This window comes from Nerophis lumbriciformis, linkage group LG02, assembly GCF_033978685.3.
Source record: "Nerophis lumbriciformis linkage group LG02, RoL_Nlum_v2.1, whole genome shotgun sequence".
NCBI lineage: Eukaryota > Metazoa > Chordata > Actinopteri > Syngnathiformes > Syngnathidae > Nerophis > Nerophis lumbriciformis.
The window spans coordinates 52,893,010-52,901,280 of record NC_084549.2 but is presented as its reverse complement, the minus strand read 5'-3'; the positions used below and the strand labels follow the sequence as shown (position 1 = coordinate 52,901,280).

The window sequence follows — 8,271 nt, the reverse complement described above, 5'->3', positions numbered from 1 at the left end:
ATTTTGCGTATGATGCCGATTATCCTCTCCCATGCTCTTACAAAAGGGAAGAATGAGGCGGGTTGAATGACTTTCCTGAAAGGTATGTTTTCACTACATCTTTATCAACATTTGAGGGATTCATAGATCCTTGCATGCTCCAATAAAATGTGTTCCATGGTCAGAACAAATGTGTTTGACTGGCCTACGGATTGCCAGGAACCTTCTTAGGGCGTTGATTAAACGTGAGCTGTCCATGGACTCTAGTCCAGGTCCAGGATGCATTGCTGAGATGTGGCTCTAGTTTCCACAATCAGCACACTTTGTATTTTATGTGCTGACGATGCACAACATTTACAGCACATACCATATTGCTTTATAAGGGCTTTCCTCTGCTCGAGGGACTTCTCCCTAAATCCACGGCATTTTTGGAGAGGGTGTGGTTTATGTACAGGTCATTGCTTTGCAGAATCTACTTTACTTCTATGTGATGGGTCAGCCGAAGAGGAGGCATGTGGTGACATTTCAGTCTTGTGGAGCAAGACTGAAATGCAGTAAACAGAGCAAGACCTCTGTTTACTAGTACTTAAGAGCTGATTTTCTTATTAGTGAAGGGGGTTCATTACAGCCTGGAGCAAAGTTGGCGCTGGGGTCATTACGCATCTTGGCTTGCTGGCAAACAAAATCCACAAAGGAGTTGAATGGTGGAAAAGGAACATTGTACACCTTGAACCTGGAGCCATAAATCCACTTCACCATTAGATTATATTGCAGCTACTGCACAATTGAGTTAATACCATGGGCTGCATCTAAGTGTGCAAGTCCTGGTAGATCCCCATCAGTTTTTACAGTGTCAAGCTCCATTAACAAGTTTTTAAGCTCTCAACTTTCTGTGATCCTTGTTAGACAACTTAAGAGAAGTTGTCCATTCTATCAAACAGTGAACTCTATTATGTCTGGTAAGCCATAAACCTTGTCGAGTTTGATCCAGACCATTCTGAGTCCTCGCCCTGGACGATGGGCATGCACATCTCTTATGTTTCTCACATGTTCAGCTGACTAGGCACCAAGCCACTTCACAAATAGGCACATTTTCTCATTGTGTGTGAGGTCTAAACCTCTTATGGCACTCAGAAATGACGCTTTCCAAGCTCTATAACGCATAGGACGATCGTAAACCGCAAAACCCTTGAAGACACAAGTTCAGCTTGAGGATAAGGATAATTCCTGTCAGTAAACAGCTCTGTGTTATGCTTGCGATCCAAAACTGGTTTATTGTCTGTAATGTTTGAAATATAGGCATGTGCCCTGCTTGATAAAGAACTAAGGAAGCACACTCCTGACAATGACGGTCTCAACTCGTTTTATTATCCTGGTTGCGAGCTTGTGCAGCAACATTGAGTGTACGCTGTACCACAGTCTCGAGTTGGCCAACACTGTCAGTAGAGGTTCCCCCTAATGCAGGTGTAGACTGATAGGTAGTGTGCTTTACTTGCTCCTCTACATATTATTTTGTAGGCTGTGCTGCATCCTGAGTTTGAAGACCAATGTTAGAGCCGCCGTCGTCACTGTCATTTTCCATGGCTGCCTCTAATACTTACTTTAACTTTAGCCATCACCATAGCAGCTTTTTTCTCCAATTTAAGAGCATCAAGTGATTTCTCTAAACATGTCTTCTCTATCTTTAAAGATGCCTCTAAGTGTGCTTGTTCTATTTTGAATCGGCTTTCCTTTTCTGTAAACGCTGCCCCTGTTTTAGCAGCTTGTGCTTCAGCAGCTTGTGCTTCAGCTCGAGCCAACACTGCCACTGTGCTGGTAGAGGAGCCATGTGAATATTTGGATTGAGAGGAACTTAAGACCTGAGACCTTGTCTATAATGACCGAGGTCCTGCTCATTTTCTGTCTATCTTGAAAAGAGCCCCGCCTTTGTAGTCCAGAAAGCATTGTTTGACTGTCCTGTCTGCATACGTCTTGTATCAATTGGCAGGCAGATAAATTCCATGCTCAATTACCACGCAGACAGCAATGTATCAAGTTGACTGTCTTTAATGAGGCAACTGGCATTAGAGTAAAATTGACAAAGAAAAAGGATACAAATTAAGGTTCCAAATTCCTGCTTCAATATATGTAAGAGAAGCATAAAGTACATCAACCTAAACAATACAACTGATTTCCAATTATACCATAAGTTGCTAGATGCAATATATCTTATGCACATTTCCTTAAAGAGAGCTAGTTAAAACATGTGGCTGACATAAATACACAATCAACATTTAAAAATATGCAAAAACATGAATAAATTATGCATACCAACGATGCTTTCAAACGCCCGAACACCAGAATGTCCGATAAAAAGGGCATGAGCTCTGACATGGAGGCTGGATCAGTCGCTAAGGAAGTATTATTGTAGCAAAATTATTTATAATTCATGTGTGTTTACTAATGTGTGTGTCTGTATATCAATCTCTCTGTGTAATCAGATGTGTGTGTGTGTGTTTTAAGTAGTCTGTCTGTATCTTTATTAGGATATTTTTCTGTGTGTAAATAAAATAACTGTCTGTCCCTATTTCGATCGGTGTGTGTGTAAAGAAAAAAATGTGTGTGGGCATATTTAAACATGTGTGAAGCAAGAACCCTTTATTGGCGGTATTTTTACACGTGACTTTTATGACACTGCTGTGTACGAGTTGTCTGTGCAGCGATTTGAACGTGTAAAAAGAGTTGTTAGGTTGATTGGCAACACTAAATTAGCCCTAGTGTGTGAATGTGAGTGTGAATGTTGTCTGTCTATCTGTGTTGGCCCAGCAATGAGTTGGCGACTCGTCCAGGGTGTACCTCCCCTATACTGCCCAAATGCAGCTGAGATAGGCTCCAGCACCCCCCGCGACCCAGAAAGGGACAAGCGGTGAGAAATGGATGGATGGATGGTCTCTAATTTCCCCTTGCCTTTCCTTATACTTACCACTAGTCGGCGCCTTGCAGCCACTCACACGTACGTGTGTGTGCATCTGTATATATATATATATATATATATATATATAAACACACACAAAATCAGCCCTTCCAAATTCTACAAACAATGCTCAATAATAATAGGATTTTTTATTTTTTTTAGTAAAGTGTATTAAAAAAAATATATATGTAAATTTCTATAATTTGTATCTCTCTCAATGTATATACAGTATGCTTTTAAATACATATATTTAAATAAATGTATTCAACAATATGTTAACATAAAAAATGTGAAAAAAGTACACATATCCATACATGTAAATTTTGATAAAAAAGAACGGTTGTTTTAAGATTTAAATATATACATTTTAAACATTTTCATGTTCATAATTCTAGTATTTATTTTATTGTTCAATATAGGTATTAAACAATATATATATATATATATATATATATATATATATATATATATATATATATATATATATATATATATAGTATAAGTTATATTTAATTATGCTAAAAGAAAAAACATTTAAAATATATAATTGTATATGTGCACAAACCGATAAGTAAATATTAAAAAAGATCGAAATAGAACTAAAAAGTGCATATTTATATTGTATAAAAATATAATCAAATTTAATTACAAACACATGCATTTTTACTAAATATCCATTTTTATTTTATAATTATTTTATAATAACGTAATATTTGTATTTTTTATAATTGGTACGGAAAATAGTCGCATTCGAAATTATAGATTATAATTATTTGAAAACTAACTACAATTTGTTTGTTTAGAACAAAGTAATAAAAATAACACATTTGATATAATACATTAATAATATGTGATTTTTAACATAAGGTAAATTAACTTTTTTTTTTACTTGCATAATAAATGCATTTTTATGTCCTGACTTTAGGGAAAGCTGATGTATTTTTTATTCGTTTCCTTATGACGTCTCAAAGAAGGAAACTATGATAGTAATCCATCCATTCAAAAAAAAAGTATTTATACTATAGACTGTAGCATTCATTCATACATCCCCAGAATAGTTTCACTATCAATTCTGTAATCAAGATTTGTTGTACAAAGTGGCTTTAAATGATGTGTGTTGTACGTAACATTCAGCCACGAAAATAATCTCAGCCGGTGCCTCGTAAATCTTTTTTTATTCTGAAAAAGTTAAACGGAAGTTGTCTCCTGAAGACTCTGCATTCGCTCACCAAAAAAAGTCCCAGAGAGGAGAAAAGGCTGTCATGGAAGCTCCTTCAGCTACTTTCCCTCTCCTTCGCTGAAACGACGAGAAAAGTTGATTAGTCGGGAAGCTTTAAAGATTGGACAACGCGACCATCATGCTGTAGTCGTCGAGCAGTGGAGCTTGTTTGTTCGTGACAAAAGTAAGTAAAGTTATTCCTACTAGCTTCTATGGAGTTCATTAGTTTTGATCAATTATGTTGCAGTTCGCCTCACACAACAAATGTTGCAAAAAACCGAACCTAGTTAAACGATAACATGGCATTAATTATTCACATGATGCTGTTTTAAAGCTTAATAGCGCCCTTACTCCAAGATTTGTGAGGAGACAGAGGGAGCATTCTTCCGGTATGCAAATTAGCTCCGCCAAGTGCATAATAAACATGACCAAGTCATATCAATGGTTTGTTTTGCTCACAAATATGTGGAGTGATTGAAATCATTTCAAATGTCTTTTTAAAAACTCTAGTAATTGTTTAAAATTGGAATGTCCAAAGTGTGGTTCATGGGCCGTTTGCTGCCCACACAATTTTTTTGTTGGTCTTTGGCAACTTAAGCATTCATTATTAATGAGACAACATAAGCATTCATTATTAATGAGAAATGTTATTAGATAATACAGTATAAAAAGTAGGATGTTGTGTGGATGTATTGTTTAGTTAACATGTCCAGGAGAAACTCGCTAATTTGTGGTACAGCAGTCACAGCTCTGCATATTTGCATATTTCTCTGCTTTAAAATTGTAACATTGTGTGTGTGTATATATATATATATATATATATATATATATATATATATTAGTGTGTACAGTATATAAATTTAAACCAAAATTGGTGTGATGGTACTGTCTGCAGGGGAAAACCGAGTGCTGTAGCTATGAATCAATAGAAAAGGCCAGTCTCACAAAATGAACTCTGTTATAAAATGTGATTAATAACTGTGAAAGCATATTATAGGAATTTTGTTATGTGTCCATCAGTCACGTTTTTTCCCGCCATTCAATAGCGTGGATTTGAATGCTTTTAGGATCTTTGATACACTCAATGTTTCAAAGTGCATTATTTCATGTTTAAATAATGTCATCAATTCATGTAAAGGGAAAAGTTCTCCTGAAAGTTGATTTAGATTGAAATAAGGTTTCATTATATTCCAATTGTAGATGTTTTGACAGTTGGAACCCCCAAAATGTCAGGTGAAACACCTGTTGCACAAACAAAAGCTCTTTTATGGATTTTTAAAAACAGTAGGCGATAAATGGAAAACTTTCGTCTGACATTTTGTATTTTGTAAAAAGTCAGAGTGGCATAACTGAAAACGCCGGATTTGTATTGTAAAGCTAAAAAAAATTGCAGTAATGTTGCATCATGCATTCAAAAGAAGACCCCAACTGATCTCTTTCAAATATTGATAGAAAGAGGTTATTTGAAGTCATGTGCATGTTGGTACACTTCTCATGTCAGGTGATACTACCAGCATAAAACTATGAAAATGTTATTTTGTGATACAACTATTTCACCTATTTAAAGTGACGTTCATAAATAAACTTGTTCCCTGAAGCTAATTGAGGTGTCCAAACAGAAGCCTGTTTAAGTTGTAATGAGATGAAACCAAAAGTAATATTACTTGTAAGCAATAATGTTTAAACAATTTTAATATATAATTTCAATTTTTTTTAATTATTTTAAGCCGCTGTCGAGTAAGCAAAAGTCAGCAAGATACAGTGAGCTAGTTAAAAACTACAAAAGCATTCTGAATCCAGAGGGTGATCCGGATCAATCTCAAAATCTGGAACCTTATTCCATTTCTGACAATTCCTTAAAGGCCTACTGAAATGCGATTTTCTTATTTAAACGGGGATAGCAGGTCCATTCTATGTGTCATACTTGATCATTTCGCGATATTGCCATATTTTTGCTGAAAGGATTTAGTAGAGAACATCGACGATAAAGTTCGCAACTTTTGGTCGCTGATAAAAAAACCTTGCCTGTACCGGAAGTAGCAGACGAGTAGCGTGACGTCACAGGTTGTGGAGCTCCTCACATCTGCACATTGTTTACAATCATGGCCACCAGCAGCGAGAGCGATTCGGACCAAGAAAGCGACGATTTCCCCATTAATTTGAGCGAGGAGGAAAGATTTGTGGATGAGGAAAGTGAGAGTGAAGGACTAGAGGGCAGTGGGAGCGATTCAGATAGGGAAGATGCTGTGAGAGGCGGGTGGGACCTGATATTCAACTGGGAATGACTAAAACCGTAAATAAACCCAAGACATATATATACTTTATTAGCCACAACACAACCAGGCTTATATTTAATATGCCACAAATTAATCTCGCATAACAAACACTTCCCCCCTTCCGTCCATATAACCCGCCAATACAACTCAAACACCTGCACAACACACTCAATCCCACAGCCCAAAGTACCGTTCACCTCCCCAAAGTTCATACAGCACATATATTTCCCCAAAGTCCCCAAAGTTACATACGTGACATGCACATAGCGGCACGCACGTACGGGCAAGCGATCAAATGTTTGGAAGCCGCAGCTGCATGCGTACTCACGTTACCGTCTGCGTATCGAACTCAAAGTCCTCCTGGTAAGAGTCTCTGTTGTCCCAGTTCTCCACAGGCCAATGGTAAAGCTTGACTGTCATTTTCCGGGAATGTAAACAATGAAACACCGGCTGTGTTTGTGTTGCTGCAGTCGGCCGCAATACACCGCTTCCCACCTACAGCTTTCTTCTTTGCTGTCTCCATTGTTCATTGAACAAATTGCAAAAGATTCACCAACACAGATGTCCAGAATACTGTGGAATTTTGCAATGAAAACAGACGACTTAATAGCTGGCCACCATGCTGTCCCAAAATGTCCTCTACAATCCGTGACTTCACGCGCTGACGTCATCGTCCCGAGACGTTTTCAGCAGGATATGTCGCGCGAAATTTAAAATTGCACTTAAGTAAGCTAACCCGGCCGTTTTGGCATGTGTTGCAATGTTAAGATTTCATCATTCATATGTAAACTATCAGACTGCGTGGTCGGTAGTAGTGGGTTTCAGTAGGCCTTTAAAGTTTCACCATAATCCGCCCGTAACTTTTTGAGTTATGTTGCGAACTAACGAACAGACAAACAAAAAGGCAAACTCCAGCCAATACATAACCTCCTGGCGGAAATAATGATCCAGAATGAGAGCGGACACATGTTAAAAACTTGAATGCAAGACAAGATGACAGTTAATTTTACACAGAAATTAGAGCTTTCAGTTATTTTAATGAGGATAGAACAATCTATGTGTTGACATGTTTTATATGTTGTACACAATTCAGTGTTTTTACCACAGGGCTGCAATCTATCAGTGGCATTGGATTGTGGGGGGTGGTGTAGATTGCATCATTTTCTTAATTAGCCACGACGAAAAACTAAGATGCTTAGAAATTAGGGGTACACAATAAATATCCGGCAGATAAATTATGAGGGCAATATGAGGATATATGACATCATGCCAATAATTCTGATAAAAATTAAAAACCGCCTCAAAAAACATTAAAAATGCTCTATTGAGGCAAGGTTACCCATGCTGTGCTGTAGGTGAGTTAGGGTCAGCAAATCAAGCAGTCTTTTTTGCCTGCCCATGACGTAGCTTCTCTTGAGCTCTTTGTAAACAAACATTGCATTGATTGTGTGGAACTTCTTCACAATATAGCTGGGTTGCAAACACGTGACCCAGAGGCACATCCGGGCACTTTCCGGGGATATTTTGAAAGGTTTAGTGGCAAATATATAAGTGATCATGAAAAAAATATTTAAAATAGGATGGAGTGGATGTTTAGATTCTTAGGAAAACATTTTTTTTTGGAAAGATTCAACCCATTCATCATCACCAAGACGTTACTGCTACCTCAACCTCACTTCATTTGACCCTCATGGTATTTAGAGAATAAAATATTGGAGGCACATCATGTCTTTAAATCTGAGGGGTTCACAAAGTAAGCATTAATTGGTGAAAGACAAAATTGGACTTATTCGTGCATCGGTAAGTAACACATTTGATTGGCATAACGAGTGCTGTGCTGCTGT

At 37.4% G+C, this 8,271-nt stretch overlaps 1 protein-coding gene across 2 annotated transcripts in view; it reads left to right on the top strand.

Annotated features, from left to right (window-relative positions):
* Positions 1-4,053: 4,053 nt before the first annotated feature.
* Positions 4,054-8,271, top strand: part of LOC133608886 (ras and Rab interactor 2) — an 84,503-nt gene continuing 80,285 nt past the window's right edge. For both annotated transcript variants that reach the window (XM_061964511.2, XM_061964501.2), the window contains exon 1: positions 4,054-4,335. The gene's annotated coding sequence lies outside the window, so the exon portion shown is untranslated. The remainder of the gene's footprint in view (positions 4,336-8,271) is intronic.